The sequence below is a fragment of the Panthera onca genome, chromosome C1 (assembly GCF_046562875.1).
Source record: "Panthera onca isolate mPanOnc1 chromosome C1, mPanOnc1 haplotype 2, whole genome shotgun sequence".
Classification (NCBI taxonomy): domain Eukaryota; kingdom Metazoa; phylum Chordata; class Mammalia; order Carnivora; family Felidae; genus Panthera; species Panthera onca.
This window is the reverse complement of record NC_138346.1, coordinates 175,027,992-175,047,140: the sequence shown is the minus strand read 5'-3', so window position 1 is coordinate 175,047,140 and position 19,149 is coordinate 175,027,992. Positions and strand designations below refer to the sequence as shown.

Here is a 19,149-nt window from a genome sequence, read left to right as displayed (position 1 = left end):
CAAGGACATCAGCAGACAATTTCTGATTGCTTAGAAGTTGACTTTTATACGGCTTTGATTAGGTTGCCCTTCTCAATAGGAAATCAAGAAAATCTTTGATCCCTTTCAAATTCCAGAATTGTCACCAAGCCTTGTCAGGATAGGAAGTGAAAGAGATGGGGGAGGGGGGTGTTGTGGAGTGTTCGTTCCTACTCCAGCCCAGCTCTCCATCTCTGGCCCCTGAACATCTATCTCCTTGCCCGTGCAATTCAGGGTTCCATCCAGAATCACTCATCATTGAGATAATAAAAACAATGGGTGCTAATTCAGGGGGTGGGGATGGTTTACAATTTTATGGATTTCCTGAAGACCTATAATTGGCACATAAATGTACAAGCGTGAACCGGATAATTAGGGGGTTCTGAACGCAAGCCACCTTTAATTTATATGATTACTTGAAAACATGTTAACTGTTGTGAAGTGTCAGAGGAACCCCCACAAGGCCTTTATTCGAAACTATCAACACTGCGAAAGTGCGTACAACGGGCCAGCAGGAAGGGGAGGGGGGGGGGGAGACGCGAGAGCTGATCCTCGCTCGGGTCCCGGTGACTCGCTGGAGCTTCATATTAGCACCCACCTCGGAGGACTTGCTAGCCGGACCGCCCGCCCAGCTCCCGGGCAGCAAAAGACGCACTCGATTCCGCAAGCTTTCCACTCGCCGATTTTTCGAAGGATCTAAGCCCAGGCGTGCGCAGGCCTCCAAATGCACAGGCAGGCACCGACCCACGCCAGCACGCAGCCAAGCTCGCAGACACTCGCGGGAGCGCACAGATGCCCGCGCCGGGGCGCTCTCCGCTCCGAACGCCGCCGAGCCTCCGGCGACAGCCGGAGCACGGTCGCCAAGCGCCCCCGGCCTCCCAACCCCCACCCCATTCCTTCAGACTCTCCCTGCCCAGGCGGAAGTGCCCAGGCCGACCCCCAACAATGAGGACTTGTGCGATGCAGTTGGGGGGAGGCGGGTAATTTAGAGTGAAACATACACAATCTGGCGGGTTCGGGAGAGACCAAGGCAGGAGCCAAGTGGCATCAGCCTCTGCAGGCAGCTTTCCCTCGTGCCCACCCACTCTTCCCCCACCCCCCGCCCTGGTCACCAGCACCACCATCAAGGGGGGATAAAAAGGCGCTTTAAAAAGTGCGGAGAAAAGACGCGCCCTCCCACCAGGGGTCACAATAATACTCCGCGGGACGCAACCAGCCGGGGAAGGAGAGTCCAGGCCACAGCAACCACCTCCGTTTTGAAATTTACTTTGTACGCTCATCCCAAGACGCCTTTCCGACGCGCGACACAATCTCCCCCCATCTCGGACTCCAGATCCAGGTTCTCTCGGCGGCTGAGCCCTCCTGTTAGGGCTTCTTTGTGAGCCAAACCACGGCGATTTTAAAGTTTCCCCGTAGGAAAACAAACAAACCCTGAGCTCTGCTTCCCAGGCACAGCGTGGAGTCCTGAGCAGAAACCAAGAGCGGCGGGCTGGGGAGAAGAGCTATCAGGGTGGCGGGGAGCCTGGGGAGCGGGACGCAGCGGCGGAGAACGGAGTCGACGGAGGACCCAGGAAGGGCTGGGATCGGGAAGACGCAGGGCCCAGCTCTGAAGGTGTCTGCGAACGGGGCAAGGGTTAGAGGGAGAGACCCACTTGTTCGACAGGTCGCGGCAGAGCCACAGCTCAGCCGAGCAGTAGGGGAAGAGGGTCCGGCCCTGGGACGCCGCTAGCGACGCAGAGAGAAGGGATAGGAAGCACCGGGCAGGTTTTGGAGTGGGCGAAGGAGGGCTCGTGGGTGGAAAGAGCCGGGACCGCAGCAGTGAGGAGGGAGCAGGGGGTCTCCGAGAGACACAAGTGTTGGGCTGAGGCCGTCTGGAGAAAGGCCGCGCGCGGTCACAAGTAGGGAGGCTGGGGTTGGTGAGGGAGAGCCAGAAGGAAGGAGCAGAGGTCGCCCCTTGTCCCCCAGCAAGAGGAGGGAGCCAGCGGAAAACTGCAGTCTCCATTCCCTCCGCACCCCCAGCCAAACTCCCGCGACGGGCGTCCCAGGAGCCCTCCTCCGCGCCCGGGGCGCCAGCGGAGCCGTCCGGGCGCCCTGTCCCTCCCGGCACCTGCCCGCTTTGAACTCGGGGCTGGGCTTGCCCCCGCCTCGCCTCACCTCGGCTGGCCGAGAGCATCCTCCTCCGTTGCCGCAGCCGCCCAAGAAGCGGCTCCCCATGCCCGGCGGGCCGCGGCACTCAGGCGCGCTCTCCAGCCCGGGGAAGCCCCGGCGAGCGCCGCGCTGGGTCCATCCTCCCCAGGAGCCACGGGCCCGCGTCAGCGCAGGGGGAGGAGACCGCCCCGCGCGCCGCCCCGCCTCCTCCCCCGGCCCGCGCCCCGCCCGCCCTCGCGCCCGCCCGGCGCCCCGCGGCGCCGCTCACCTGCCGGCTCCCCGGCCGCCCGAGGCGCGCCCCTCTCCCGGGCCTCGCCGCTCCCGCGCCCGTCCCCGCTCCCGTCCGGGGGCTCTCTGCGCCGCCCGAGCGCGCTCGGAGAGCTTAGCCGAGTCGCGGCGGCGACGCGGAGGAGGCAGAGAGAGCGAGCGAGCGGGGGCGTCGCGGTTCGCGGTCGCGCCTCCGGAGCCCCTGAGCTCACCCCGCATCCCCGCGCGGACGGAGGCGAGCCGAGCCGAGGGCTTGGGGCTCCCGCCCGGGCCGCGCCGGCCGGGAGCGGATGCGGGAGAGAGGGGGGTCAGAGCTCCCACAGTCTGCTTTCACAAAGTCGCCAGCGTTTTTCGCCACCATCGCCACCAGCAGCAGCGCCCGCCCGACCTCCCTCATGCCCCTCTAAATGTCTATTCTTTTATCCAAGCCTCCAAACTTAGGCACTCCCAAATATAAACAGTGCCAGCGGGGGGGGGGGGGGGGGGAGGGGGGGGAGGAAGCGAGAGGCTGGGCCGCGAGGGCCTGTTGCCCCCTTGCCCCTTCGCGGGAGGGGGCGCTAGTTCCCAGCGGCTACCCCTAGTTTGGCAGCCCTCAGTCTCCGCTGAGGCTTCCCACGCGAAGCTGGTTGGTGGGGGAGGGGGGGTGGGCTGGCATCGGTCACGGTCATGCCGTCTTCAGTCCCAGGAAGGAACTCAACGCCCCTGAGAGCATGTGGGCCGCAGTTTAGCTCCAACTCCGAGTTCCCATCCGCCCTCCCCCCTCTTAGAGTACTCGGAAAAGACAATCTGCAGACTCGAATACGGGACTGGGACTGGCGCGGGAGAAGGCCCCAGCCAGTACACAGTCCGTTGTTCCCTGCTTAGTTGACAAAGATCTGCCAAACCGCAGAACATACTGTGGCGGTCTGGAAATTCTTCTACCCTGACACTGGGTTCAACTCCAGTCAATGCCTGATGTGGTGTAACCTATTTCCAGATACCAGAATGCCAGGCGTGGGAGAGAAAAAAGTCAAGTGCTGCCCCCACTGAAGCAGGGAGGGAAAAGGGAAGGAGCAGGCAGGCAACAGTTCCTCACAAAGTTGGTTTTTAGGGGCCACACTCCTGTCCTCCAGCGGGGTAATAATAAAGCTAATGTGGCAGATTTGGGTTTTGTTGTTTGTCAGCGCCCCCCCCCCTTAGTTTCTGTCACTCACCCATGAAAATTTAATGAAGCATTTAGGGTTATTACCCCCAGAGTCAATGGGCTAAAAATATTTAGCCTAATGCACTCCTTGTGGAGCCAATACGTCCATGGCTGGTACATGCAAAGTCATTGAGAGACCCTCCCTTTCTGCACAAAATTCACGACCCATTAAACTTATTCTGTAATAACAGCTTCTGTACAAATGGAAGCCCTAGCAAAAGGAGGCTGTCACACACCTCCTGAAAAGATAGCAATTTACACAGAGACAAGAAAAATTGGTGAGGTCATTGGCAGGATGCAATCTTGGGAGAACAGTTGATCAGAGGAAACTCCCAGCAAGGTGGGAGGGAGGGGCCACCCTTGGTTCTACTGTTTCTATCCACTTCTGGGTGTGACCAGATCTAATGGCCAGGAACCAGAGAAAGGCTCAAGTCTCTCCAACTTTTCCAAAGTTCTAGAAAGTGGGAAGAGTTGCCACTGAACACTTAGAGTTCATTTAGTGGGAAGTTTAGGCTCACCGAGCAACTCTATAAAGATGAATAAAACACTTCAGTTTCCTCATCTATAAAGACAAACCTCAGGGGCACCTTGGTGGCTCAGTCCCTTGAGCATCCAACTCTGCATTCCCGCTCAGGTCATGATCCCAGGGTCATGGGATCAAGCCCTTCATGGAGCTACACGCTGAGTTTGGAGTCTGCTTGAGATTCTCTCTCTCTCTCTCTCTCTCTCTCTCTTCTCTTCTCTTCTCTTCTCTTCTCTTCTCTTTCTCTCTTTCTCTCTCCCTTTCTCTTCCTCTGCCCCTCTCCCCTTCTCACGTGTGTGCTCTCTCTCTCTAAAATAAAAAAAAAAAATTAATTTAAAAATTAAGATTAAAACAAGGTAGACCTCAGTCTGAACTCCATACAAAGAAAACACGAGACATGGACAAATCAGAGAAGTGATGGTTGAAATAGGGGAAGGGAGTGTATAAAAATATTATGCGCTTCAGGTGTCTGAGACAAATGTCAGACTTTAGGTAACTGAACACAGGTCTAACTTTTCACTGACTCTACCAAAAACCACTGAAGTTTCTCAAGGCTTTGAGGACAGCCACAGGACATCAAAACCATTTACCTGTATTTTAAGACCCTGCATATCACAGTTATTGCCTTCCCGTCTCCTCCACCTCCTTCTATTTTCCAATGGGGTTAGGATTACGGACTTTGAAGGGAATGCAAAACACTGAGTTGGCCACGTAATGGAAATGGAAGAGGCTCATGTAAAACTCTACCTCTATTCAATGTTGAACAAGGTCCACCACGGAAACTAGGCAAGTTCCCGCTAAATCCAACAGGGGCAACAAAATGCAGCTGTTCTCAACTCCAGGCTGGAAGACAGTGTCACATATAGACTAACCACATGCAAGCTGCTCACCAAGGACTTTGTGAAGACATTAGTAGTCTTTTCAGTTAAACCAAACCAAGTCTGAAAGCACTGTTTTAAGTTATCATGCTAAACGTATCAAGAAAGAGCTCATCTAAAAGGGTGTTTTTTTTCTTTTCTTCTCTTTTAATAAGAGTGTCATTTGTACTAAGTGTGGCATAAGGAGAAAAATCAATAAACATTCCTTTATCATCCAACAGCAAAGTACTAAGAACAGCAAAGATCTATGCATTGGTTATTATGTTCCAGACATGGCTCTGGGTGCTTTCCATACATTAATTCATTTCATCGTCATGACAGCTCTGTGAGAGAAATATCCCTTTTAGTTTTTTAAATGTTTGTTTATTTTTGAGAGAGAGAGAGCACAGGAGAGTGAGCGGGGGAGGGACAGAGAGAGAGGGAGAGAGAGAATCCCCAGTAGGCTCCGTGCTGCCAGCATAGAGCCCGACACAGGGCTCCAAGTAATAAACCATGAGATCATGACCTGAGTGGAAATCAAGAGTCGGACGTTCAACCGACTGAGCCCCCGGGGTGCCCTGAAAAATATCCCTTTCAATGGGTACTGAATAGACTATGGACTTTGGAATCTGATGGCCTGAGTTATTTTTTACAAGTTACTCACCTTTCTAAACTTCAAAAGTCTCCATTCTACAGTGGTGATACCTGCTTCTTGAGACATCTGTGTGATGAGATTGCTGTAAGCCTTAAGTGAGATAATGTAGTAGACAAGGCTAGCACTAAATATGTCACCCAGCAAATATCGGTCCTCTTTCTAGAATAATGCCAAAATAGTTCATTTTAAATCAATAAGCATTTATGGTGTTCCTTTTACATATCAGGCACTGTGCTAGGCAATGGGAATGATGATAAATCGGAAACAGACCCTGCCTGTGAGGAGCTGTGAGACAATGGAATGAAAAAACCAAGGGCATGGGCAGGCAGGTGGGCACAAAGGAGTTTCATTGAATTTCACATAATTCATCCTAATGCACATGATTCTCAAGCTATGCAGAGAGGTAGCCTAAGTACTGTTTGAGATTGACCCATGATTGAAAACAAAAACAAATGTCAGTAAAAATAAATTCAATTAGCAATAATTACTCCTCCAATGAAAGGAATGAAAAGTAGCTCATTTTTGTGTATTATGTATTGTTTAAAACTCAGTTTATTCCTATAATTTTTTTTCCAATATACCTCTCTTTGGGTGAAGTATAATAAAGTTGTGCGGTAAGCTCTAAGGGTTTCAAACACGAGTTATTATATAGCCACTGTTTATTAAATAGTTTCTAGTGCTCACATATGCCAGGAATATGCTAATATTTCTATACACATAAAGCTCTCAGATTAATAAAATTTTGAATAACGTTCAGTAGGAACATTGCTACCAAGCTTACTAGAGACATCATGTGTTCAAAGTACACTAATGTATAGAATGCACAAAATTTCAAAGGTTAATACCTAAAGTATATAAGCCTCTTACAGTCCCTTTCATTCAAGTTCATGTTTACACTCAGGTTCCACTTCTTTATTCAAAAAGCGTTTTCTTATTGTTTACTCTATACCCGGAACAACATTAGCCTTTGGCAAGGCAAGAAAACAAAAAGCAAAGCAAAACAAAACAAAAACAAAACTTGCTCTTGAGCAATTCATAGGCACATGAAGGAAATATATCATTACACCGCATTCCAATAAATACTATGGTAGTATTAAGTACAGCATGCTAAGGGAACATCACATACGGGCACTTAACACAGGGTAGGATGTTAAGAAATCCTCATGAAGGAAATGATGTCACCTGGGAAGGTAACTGAATAACCAAAAAAAGCAGGGACAGGTATTTCGGGCAAAGAAAAGAGAATGTACAAATTCTTCCAGGATGCTGGATGGTGGTGGCTATGGCTGACTCTGGGGAGGCAACATAAATTTTAATGGGTCTCGTTTGCCATGTTCAGGACTTTGGACTTTAGTGTGAAAGGGGTCAAATGTTTTAAAAAGCAGGAAAAAAACATTGTTCACCCCTTACATTAACCACATTTCAGGTACCTTTCTTACATGCCCTGAACTCAAGTAAGATATCCAATTGTTATTTCTTTTTTGAGGTCAGAAAAGAACATAAATTTCTGAAAGCCTTCATCAAAACAGAGGTCCCTTCTTTTATGATACTGGCCTGCCTTGATTCCAGGGAAAGGTTGTGTGGCAGTATTATTACTGAACTTGACTCTGGTTTACAGTTGCTATAAATAGCACTCCTTTTATTTTTTCCAAGGAGGGGGTGGAGGAGACTAGCCATGCTGCAATTGTATTTATGCCACCAATCTTTTCAACTAAATGCACAATAGAAACAAAGCAGAGAGCTGAAGTGATCATCAAAAGGCTCTTAAGTTCCAACACAAACCCCCAATTTTTTTTCACTCATAAAGTGGATCCTAAGGTGAGGTTAGTGCTTGAAAATAGGGGAAGACTAGAAGCTATCAGAAAATGACTGGTTTCTCATGCTTGGGGAGCATGAGAGCAGGGAGGAATCAGCATACCTTAAGATACAGTGTCATGCATTTTGTGGTCACTATGTTGAAGGTATGACAGATACTTGTTTTTTGACTCTCTCAGCCATTCCTCTGTCTTTGGTAAACACCACTCCGATTTTGTTGGGGAACCATTCCCCCATTCGATGGTATGTTTTTCCCCACTCAGTTTTGGTAGAGCTGACCCTACCTACCTCCAGCTCCAGGGATAGACAGGAGCAACATGCTTCTTGGCCACAGTTCAGGGATGGTCCAATAGGTGACCTGTGTACTTACGCTAGAGCAACTGGGGAAAATGCTTTCCCTTTACCACTGGCCTGGAAATTGGACAGATGGTAAGCCTGTAGCTGTAAGAACCCATCCCATAAGAAAGGTCTTCAGAGAATAAAAGAGAGAGAGAAGAAAACAGGTAAGAAAAATAGAGATTTATGAGAACACTGTTGAATGACTTTGGTTTAGCCATGCCTGAAGTCAACTACCATCCCCCCACCCAGATTTTTCAATTATATGAGCCAAAACGTTCCCTCTATTACTGAAACCAGGTTGGATTAGTTTTCTTTTCCCACTTTTGACGAACACAATTCTATCATACCAAGTATTGCATTATGAACTTTCTTTATATTAATCCAATTTAATACTTAGAGAATCCCCAAAAAGCTATTTGTATATTGTTATACTTGGCCTTATTCAGAGAAAAACACGAATTCACATTGTATAGGTTAAATCAACTCAGAGAGGTTAAATATCTTGCCGAAAGTTACACATACTATTAGAAAAGGAAAAATTTAAATACTATTTATAATAGCACATTACAAAATACTTAGGAGTAGATTGAACAAAAGTCATGCAAAGTTTTTGCACCAAATCTTACAAAGTGTTGATGAAAACAATTAAAGAAGACCCAAATAAATGGAGAACCATACAATGTTCATGATGTGGAAAACTCGATGTTGATGTCAATTCTCCCCAAATGGAACTATACATTTAGCAAAATCCAAATAAAATTCCCAGCATACTTTTTTAAAGAAATTTCCAAGTGAATTCTAAAATGTATATGGGAATGCAAAGGGCCTTAGAATAGCCAAAACACTCCTGAGAAAGAAGGGAAAATTTAGAGAGCTTATCCTACTTGATTTCAAGACTTACTAAAAAGCTGCAATAATTAAGACAGTATGGTCTTAGCATGAAGGATAAAGTAATCAGCGGAACATCAGATAAAATCCAGAAACAGACCAACACATATGTGGTCAATTGATTTTTTTTTTTACAAAGTTGTCAATGCAATTCATTGAGGAAAGGAAAGTCTTCAAAATATGGTATTGGAACAATCATATGGAAAAAATTAATCTCAATCCCTTCCCTATACCATGTATAGAACAAAATATATTCACTAAAATAGTAAAGATTCTAGAAGAGAATTATAGAGTCTATCCTAATGATTTAGAGGTATGCACATATTTCTTAGAAGACAAAAAAAATCATTGAACATAAAAGAAAAAATGATAAATTAGACTTTATCAAAATGCAATATATGTGATGTTCAAAAGACAGCATTAAGAAAATCAATGGCAAACCACAAACCTAAAGAAAATATTTGAAATACATATCTGACAAAGGGCTTAAGTCTAGAAAATACAAACAACTCCTATTAATTAATAATGAAAAGATAAACAACATAATTAAAATGGACAAAATGCTTGGACATTTTACCAAAAAAAAAAAAAGAGAAGATATATTGAATAGCCAATAAGCACATGAAAAGGTGGGCAACATCGTTGATCACAAAGAATATGGAAATAAACCATAATGAGATATCACTCCACAAACACTAAAAGGGCTAAAATTTGGAAGTCTGACAACATTCAATACTGGTGAGGATACAGAACTCTCACATGTTTCCAATGAAAATGTACAACAATGTCACCGTGTTGGAAAATGACCTGGCGCTTTCTTATCAAGTTAAGCATACATGTACTCTTTGGGCATTTACAGGTATTCCACTCCTACGTATTTACTCCTGAGAATAAAACACGTACACACACACTTATAAACACATGTACACACAAATAAACATATATACTAGAAACTTTATCGCAACTTTACTTGTAATAGGTCAAACTGGAAACAACACAATGTCTTTCCACAGTAGAAGGGATAAATAAGTTGTAGCATAGTCATACAGTGGAATACTACTACGCAAGAAACAAAATAAACTACCGATAACTACAGCAACATGGACAAATCTTTTTCAAACGTTGAATGAGAGAAACTAGAAGAACACTGTCACGATTTTGTCTATATAAGGATCAAGAACAGGCAAGATAAATCTATGACGAGATAAATTAGAACACTGGTTGCCTCTGTGGAGGGGGATTGTCTGGAAAGAGGCACAAGGTACTTTCTGGAGTAATGGAATATACTATATCTTTAATGTAATGTTGGTTATATAGGCAAATACATTTGCCAAATACATTTGCCAAAACTGGAAATCAGACCCCACTATCCTTATGGGAACCCCTCCATTATGGCCCAACACAGCTATTTGTGCTAATGTTGCAAGTCCTGAATGAAATGTTGTACTCTCAACCAAAGAGTACTCTCTGTTATATAAGTATGGCACTACCAAAGCAATGAATGCGTGTGTGTGTGTGTGTGTGTGTTTTAAGTATCCTTTAAAGTGCATTAATGCAAGAATGGTTAGGCCAACATAGAGTTCCCCTCACAAAATGAAGGTACTATCTAGCAATGCTGTGGGTATCACCAGAAGGTAAAGAATTTCCTGGCACAAGAGTAAATCAAATATAGGTTGGATGATGGCTTAGCAAGAATGGGATAGAGAAATCCAAGCTTCAGATGATGGAAGTAAACAGGGGAAAGGAAATCTTGAGCAGTAAGACCTTTAAATTCTCCTTCTAAACTCCAACAGTTTATGATTCCTTGAAGGGTTCTCAAAAAGCTCTGAAACCATAGTGATACTTCAAATGGGTCTCTTCTCCAACATCCCAGAAAGCCAATGAGAGGCTATAACTCGACCCTGGATGGCCTAGCCTGTGTGGTTGAATCTGGATGAAAACCTCACAAGGAAAAAGTCACCACTCTTTCCTGGAAATGTACTGATGCAAATCACACTTTATAAAATATTTTTTTTAAATAAAAAGAATGTAATTGCTCACTGAATTGTAATATGAATGCAAATTAACTTACTGTAATTATACTGTGCAATTTTCTACTTTAAAAACTTAGAAAATGGAAGAGACCTGATAAGTAATTTGAACTGTAATTCTTCATTGCGTTCCTTCATTATGCAATGGTTACCATAAGCAATTTGCTCTGTTTTAATGTAAAATGTTTTTACTTCATACCTTTACCTTGGCAGGACTCAAACGAGACCATTCAGTATATACAAATACCCGTTTTCCCCCCACAAGTACATTGTAGAAATAATCGAGATTAAATTAATACAGCACAAGGGAATTTGTGAGAGATTCTTTAATATATTTTCACTTTGGAACATTTAGCACATTAAGTATCTCTCTATCCTATATCTGCAATGTGTTTTAAATAATCAGGGGATTCCTCACCAAATAGGAGTCGGATGACCAGCATTCATGCTTTAGTGGCAAGGCTTTGGTATAGAAGTAAGGAAAATGGGTTTAGTCTCAACCCTGCCAGTAATTAATTGTGTGACCTTCCACATGCTGGCCCTCAGTTTGCGCATATGTAAATCAAAAGGTCTGGCTACGTGATTTAAAGCCTCCATTCTAGCCCTTACAATCCAAGACTGCTCTGTTGTCACTCTTTGCTTTGCATTGTTTAAGCAACATGAGTGACAGTAAATGAATTTCTTATTTAGAGTTAATGACTGTCTGAATGAACCACAAGCCCTCTGGTTCAATCATTCATTGCTAAAGAATGTCTAACGCAAAGATCGTCTGTGATGATGCCAATGTAAAAAAAATAATAATTACCTCTTTCATGCTAATAATAATTTGCACGTGTAGTTCCCTCAGTGTGGTTCCTGTTAACGGCAAGGAGAACATACAGACAGCCAGGGATCTCATTAAGCAGCAGCACAGTGTAATGGAAAGAGAGGTAGGTAAAGCTTGGAATCGTGAGACTTTGGTATTTCCTTTGGCTAATAACCATACCAGGCCTCAGTAATTTCATCTTTTAGACTGGGTGCCCTCAGCTACTTTCCTGGATGTTCTTAGGATCAAGCACATAATGAATGGAAGAGACATTTGGTCACCTGTATTTGTAAATGTCTCATTTAATGCTCTCAGCAAACCTGTGAAGGAAATGATCCTCTATTATCTCTATTTTCCAGCACACACACACACACACACACACACACACACACACACACACTCACACTCACACCTACACAAAAGTAAAAGTAAGAGAAATTAAGTAATTTGTCCAGGGCCACAGCCCATGACACTTGTCTGGCCTTTCTATTCAGAAGGGATAGTAACATCTCTTCACCTTCCAAATTCCCATATCTAGGTAATTCTTTTTTTCTCTCAACATAAACGATGTTCTTAGAAAAAGGGAACTCTTTCATCTTTGCGCAACCAACAGTACCATGAACCTCTATTCCTCAGCTATAAAAATGCAATAAAAGTGCTCTAAAGGACACTCTTTAGTTTGCTCTTTGGATCTCATCTCACCCATACCCACCCCGTTTGTCTTTTCCTAAAAATCCAATTCCAATTTGGAGAAGTATGTGATTTCTCAGAGGTGCTGTCTGTACCTTAGCTCTTGACTGGAACACATGACTTAAGCTAAACCACTCAGCACCCCCTGAATCACCATTCTGGTAATGACCAGAGTGGTGGTTCAGGGGTTAGCAGAAAACCTATCCAATCAGACTTTGACTGGAAAACAGAAAGCAATTAAAAACAAAAATCCTGTAGACCAGGAAGCAACAGTGTAGGCTCCTAAAGGGAATGGACTTTATGATGAAGCTGGATCCAAAGAGGTCAAAGCAGAGAGACCAAAAGAAATCATCCTGTCATATCATGGAGTCACTGTCTAAAGGCAGCATTACATTAACAATAATATGATCCAATATATCATTTTGATCATATAAGCCAGCATTGTTCGTAGTTTTTGTTACTTCTACCAATACCGTGCCCTCAATGTAATGAAGTCATGAATGAGAAAGTGTAAAGGCTACACAATCATAATATTTAATAATGGTGATTAGGACAACAATGACATGATGATGGATTGAAGGAGATGAATGCCTTTCAACAAACATGGCTCCGGAATTTCATGTAGATCAGAAATTTGTCAGTTGTAAAAAAAATAAAATTAGTTCATTTTACTGTGTTTCATCTAGATTCATTTTATGATCTTCTTCTAGCAGCATACTCTTATTTATTCCTGATCAAACCATAAAGATGATATATCTTTTCTTGACCATGTCTTCTACACGCTTGCCTCCATTCTTTCACTCATGCTATTTCTTCCTCCAGGATTACTTTTCCCCATTCCCATTTACTGAAATCTTTCACAATGTGTAGGACCCAGTTTAAATGAAGCCCCCCATCTTTCTCCCTTTTGATTCCTTTATATATTGTGCTTACTTATAACCCTGATCTCTGCCATGTATTGGAGCCATTTTTCACATGTCTGGATCCCCCATAAAGACTATAATCTCTTAGAGTAGATGCTAAGCTCCTTATAAACAGCAGAGAGAAAGAGATGTATGTGACACCTGTCACTGCACTAATTTCAAGGGTGATTCAACTGATGTGCCTGTAATTCCACCAATGAATAGTCATCAATCAAAAGCATATAAGGAGCACCTTATGAAGAGATGGAAAGTCTTTATAATTAGGAATGCTTAGACTTTGATCTAACTGGGAGTTATGAAAAAGGGCAGGAGAGTGGATGACAGAGAAGGGAGGGAAGGAAGGGAGAAAGGGAGGGAGGAAGGGAGGGAGGAAGGGAGGAAGGCAAGAAGGGAGGGAGTAAGGAAGGGAGGAAGGGAAGGAGGGAGGGAGGAAGGAAGGAAGGAAGGAAAGGAGGAAGGAAGGAAGGAAAGAAGGAAGGAAGGAAGGAAGGAAGGAAGGAAGGAAGGAAGGAAGGAAGGAAGGGGTCATTTCAATCTGGTTCCAGGTGCTATCATTTGTTCTCTCATCTGCACAACTGAATCACATTATGAATCCCTCTCTTATGGGCATTTGTTTAATGCTTGTCCCATCAACAGACTTAAAGCCACCACTGTAGTTTCCTTGTGTCTCTTTTTCCTATAGCCAGCGCTCCCCCATCCATGTCAATTTACCTCCAACATGTAACTCAAATCTGTTCACTTTCATCATCTCTTCTGCCATCACCTTAGACCCAGCTACATGATCTCTGGCCTAGTATTGCCTTTTCCCCTGTTTTTACTCTTGCTTCCCTGTGACCCATGTTCCACATATTAGCTGCAGTACTATTTTAGAAACATCATTCAGATTTTCCCATTTAAAACACATCAATGATTCCTCATTGTATTTCAATTTCCATAAGTCTTCATAAAGGCTTTCAAGTTCCTCCATGATCTGACCTAGGCTCAACTCACTCCACTCTCCCCATGCTTATTATACTCCAGTCACAGTGGCCTTCATTCATTTCTACACAACCTCATGTCAAAGCCTTGGCAAGGAATATTCTATTTGCTTGAAATGGTATCTTCTCACCTCTCCAAAAGCTTCTCCCCAGGGCCCAGCTCCTATACATTCATTGATGCTAGCTTAACTGTTACTTGTTTAGAGGTCTGACCTTACTCCCGTCCTTCATGAGGTTCCTTTGTTAAAATCATTCAAAACAATCACCCTGTAATTTTCCTTCAGAGACCTAATTACAATTTAAAACTGTGGGGGATAAGCTTAGGAATCCCCTGAGCTTACACCAATGGGTTAACAAGGCATAAACAAATACAAAGCCATAGGAGGTTCACACCCGAGTTTGGGTAAACAAGAAAAGGCAACCAAGAATAGGGAGGTGCAAAGGCACCCCAGAATAGAGAGAAGGTTTAGAGCCCCCAGAATAGAAGGAGAGGGGCAAAGGCCCAAAAATAAGGGCACAAAGGTGCCCAATACATATGTATATGAAATAAACAAGATTAGATATTCAAGGTGGAAGCACTCCCAATTTAGTACTATAGGAGAAAGCTGCTCTCACAGGAAGAAAGGACCAAGTTAGCTAAACAGGGAAATTGGGCTATAGACCACTGCGCTGCAGGTGTAGCAGCCCAGAGTGGAGATGATTAACAAAAGAAAAGGTGCCTGAGTTTATTTCCCCTACCTGTCTCATCCCTGAGGCTAGCTAAGGTAAACAGAGGTGATGCCTCATGTCCACTGTAAACAACCTTCCTCCCAACTGCCCGGCCCCCGGATTTTGTTTTGTATGAACCCAACCCCCTAACCCCAAATATCTTCAAGACCCCCTTTCCCTCACGTCCACAAGTTAATGTTCACAGATTCAGTTTCTTTGTACACATCCATTGCCATGTTTATAAGCTTTCTGATCCTAATAAAAATGGAGCAAGGACCCTTATTTGGGGTTCTTGTCTTTTCCTGGTCATTAGCCATCTCTCACTTTCAGTCTTGCATCCCACTCTTTTGCTAGACAAGAGAGAACTTTAGACCCAGAGTCTATGACATAAAACTATCTATGTATAACCATATATGAAGTATAATTATATTTTATAAGTATATTTTGGTTTAATGTCTATTTACCCTAGTAGACTATAAGCTCCACAAGGGCAAAACAATGTTTTTGTTTGTTTGTTATTTTTGTGTTTGTTTGGTCACTATAGTGGGTTGAATGGTGGTTCCCCAAAATATATGCCCATGACTTAATCCCCAGAATTTGTGAATGTTACCTTATTTGGAAAGAATCTATGTAGCCTTTGTATCTCAAGTTAGGATGTTGATATGAGAAGATAATCCAGGATTATACAGGTGGGTCCTAAGTAGAATAAAAAGTATCCTTATAAGACACACACAAGGGAGACACAGAGAAGAGCAGGTAGTGTGACCACAGGGGCAGAGATTGGAGTGAAGTTGCCACAAGTCAAGGCACAAGAAACTGGAAAAGGAAAGGAAAGGGGTGGATTCTTCCCTAAAGCCTCTGCAGGGAACACAACTGTATGGACACCATGATGTTAGACTTCTGGCCTTCAGAAATATGAGAGAAGAAGTATCTTTTGTTTTAAGTCACTATCTTTATAGCAATTTGTTACAGCAGCCCTAATAAACTAATACAGTCACCTATATATTCCTGTATTACTTACATTGCTGAGTGCTGACCAGTGATTATGGGCTGAACAAATACATGAGCATTCATAGAGCAAAGATACACATGTCCATCATTGTATACTGGATCTTTCCATAGTGAACCGAACACAGTAGGCCCTCAAAATATTTATTAAATTTCATTTTATAAAGATACAGGCATATGAAAAATTTAAAGCTTAAATATGCAAAAGAAACTTACAGATGTAACTAGACCGCCTTCTTCTTTTATAAATGGTAACTGTAGAATTGAAAAAGGTTATCTGACTTACCCAAGGTCACTAGCAAGCTCAGGCTGAGGGAAATTGCATTTATTTATGTATTTCCTATATCAACTTCTACTAGAGTATCTTCCCTAAGTACAGTTACATTACTCTAATTAAAATCATTTGATATGTTGCTGCTGTCTTTAGTCAGACTCCAGCATTCATTGTCATTAAACTAGTTAGTATGTGTAGTTCTGTACTGATAATGAAAGAAATATTGAACTAAATCCCAAGAATTACAAGATAAAAATTTTATCCATTCAAATTCCAAGGAATCCAAGAGGGAATATCAACACTAGATAGACATTTACTATTACATTTTACTTGATTTAATTATGATTTCATTACTGGTATTCAAATATTTAAGCAGCTTATCAGGCATTATCTCTTCATTTAACAATTTACCCCAAAATATATTAAAATGCATAGAATAAACCAACTCACTTCAGTACTAAGGTCTTTCCCACTTAATTTTTGACTTAGGGTTTAACTCCACTTGAGGAGTCTCTAATGATTATGGCTTAAATTTAACGTTTTCCCATATATTACCTGTGCATGGCAGAAAAGATTCTATATGCATCTGTCAGTAGCAAAGGAGTATCTTGAATCGATCTTTCTTTCCTTCCTCTTCCTCTGTATGGGAACACAATATAGCTCTGGAAATTAGAATTTCTGTATTTATTTCACCAGATCTGATTGCATGATCTTTGGCAACTAGCATAACCTTTTGTGCACCACTCACCCATTCACATATCCAGCCACTCGGGCACTAATTCCATAAGTATTAATGTGAACCTATATCATCTGATTCCAAGACACATGTGCTTTTTTGTCACTGTGTCCCCAGTCATTCCATCCTCAGTGTAGATGCACCATTAATACCTGTCAATAAAATGAACTGTACAATGACTCCTAGAATCTGGTATGTTATTTCCTTTGGATTTATTACATGTGGCTAAATTTGGAGAATCCCATTGTAGGCAGAGGAATCCCAAAGGTCATTTAGTGAAGTTCCCAGCTGTAGACTGATTTTTAATTACACACACCTATATAACTTATCCATTATATCTTTAAATATCCTTGGGACTGGAGCCTTTAAAATCTCCCTTGGAATCTATTTCTCTGAATAACCATGCCCGGTTCCATTTATAGAGTCCATTTTTAAAAAATCATTCACATGTTCATCTATTAAAAAACAAAACAAAACCTGAGTGTTTTCCATGTGAATGAAACCCTGTGGTAGGCGTTGATGATAAAGAAATGAAAGACAGGTGCTGTTCCAAAGTAACAGAGTAATGGGAGGGAAAGATAAGAAAACAGGTAGATTTTTAAAATAGTGCCCTAAGTGCTATAACACAGGTAACTACTGAGTGCTTTAAATGCCTCCCCACCTCCCCAGATAGAGGTGTTTAGAGTGGGAAAGTGATCAGCAGCTTCCAAAGAAAGCTGTGAGTCCATTAGGACAAAGGTCATCCCATGCCTTAGCCACTCAACCCACCAGATTCTTCACCACTCAAAGGTTTTCTCCAACTAATTCCTTTCTAGTGACACAGATCACCCTGTTAAGATTCTCAAAGAAGTTCCAAAGAGAGAAATCCTTATGAAGATTTATCTCTCTCTGGGCAACCATGTGGCTACTGCCCAGATGCTATATAACTATTGTGCCTTTATTTGTGCTCACATTTGCACTGAGTTTGTTACAGCCTCAATGTATTTCATTAGTTTCTAGGGGAGGATTTGCTCCTTCTGCAGGCTTTATTTTCAGGGAGGTTACGAAAAAACCAACTTCCCAGAGAAAAATACTGTATGATGATTACATATTGTGAAACCCAGGTCTGATTATATCATGCTCCTATTTAAAATCATTTAACTGCTCTCCAGTGCCTACAGGAGAAAATCGAGTGTCTTTAATCTGGCATGGGGAACATCGATGGTGAGCACTTGTACACTCTGTAGCAGTATCTCTTATCAAGAGGACATCACACAACAGAGGCCACCAGGCAGAACCCCTTTAGGTTATGGCCAGACGACTCATTGAAGGGGTCAGTAGAGAAGTGATAAGAGCTGATCTACATTTTTGGAAGCTTATTCTACATTCCCTGAATAAAGTAATTTTGCAGCAAAATTCATGTATAACTCCACTTGCTTCCTCAATAATGAGACAGACCACAAATTAGAAAGCAGAAAACAGGGAACAAAAATAAGTAAAAAAAAACATTTGCAAAGCACTTCCTTAAAAACACACCTACAAAGGATTCCAGGATGTTTACCATTACTTCCGTTAAAGCATCCATCTGAAGGTTTGCAGTCAGCTTCCTGAGTTACCCCAGTAACAATCCATTAAGTATTCTCTTGACAAATCCTAAATTGGCCAATAGTTTGTAAAAACACCACTCTGTGTCCCAGCCATTGTGCACGGTTGCACTGGGGTGAATATGTGAATTATTGTAAGTGTATGTATATAGTTATCATCATACTTTTCTGCACCCATTTATGAAGTGTGGCTTGAATTCAGTGATCTCATTTTTTTTGCTTTCTGAAAAAATAAAATACAGAATGCAAAAAACTCAAGCCAGTTAAGAAAGGACACAACTACTCTTCTCCACGAGGCAATAAACTAGTTATATGAGAAACACCTTCCAGTTACTTGAAGAGTTAGATTTAAAATAACCCAATCTGTAACTAATAACATTTCTGTATTGTATGAGTACATTAAAATACTCATTGGATTTGTCTCCTTTGATGAATTAATTAACTCAATAGATATTTATTGAGCATCTCTTAGACATGACAAAAAGTGCTGCCTAAAGAAAGTAGGTATTACCTTGCCTTCAAGGAGCAGGGTATTTACATTTATTGTGAGGTCTCAGTCGCATAAAATAAAAACCCATATAGGGCACAATTTGATCTGTCTTATTCCCTCATGCTATCAAGCCAGTACACACACACACACACACACACACACACAGACACACACACACACACACACACACACACACACACACACACACACACACTACGCTACATTGATTAAG

At 42.9% G+C, this 19,149-nt stretch overlaps 1 protein-coding gene across 4 annotated transcripts in view; it reads right to left on the bottom strand.

Moving 5' to 3' along the window:
- DAB1 (DAB adaptor protein 1) overlaps positions 1-19,149 on the bottom strand; it is a 1,137,940-nt gene that overhangs the window by 406,147 nt on the left and 712,644 nt on the right. The window contains exon 1 of one of the 4 annotated variants that reach the window (XM_078451863.2): positions 2,173-2,316. The exons of the other annotated variants lie outside the window; for them this stretch is intronic. The gene's annotated coding sequence lies outside the window, so the exon portion shown is untranslated. Of the gene's footprint in view, positions 1-2,172; positions 2,317-19,149 lie in introns of those variants that run through there. 4 annotated transcript variants of the gene reach the window in all.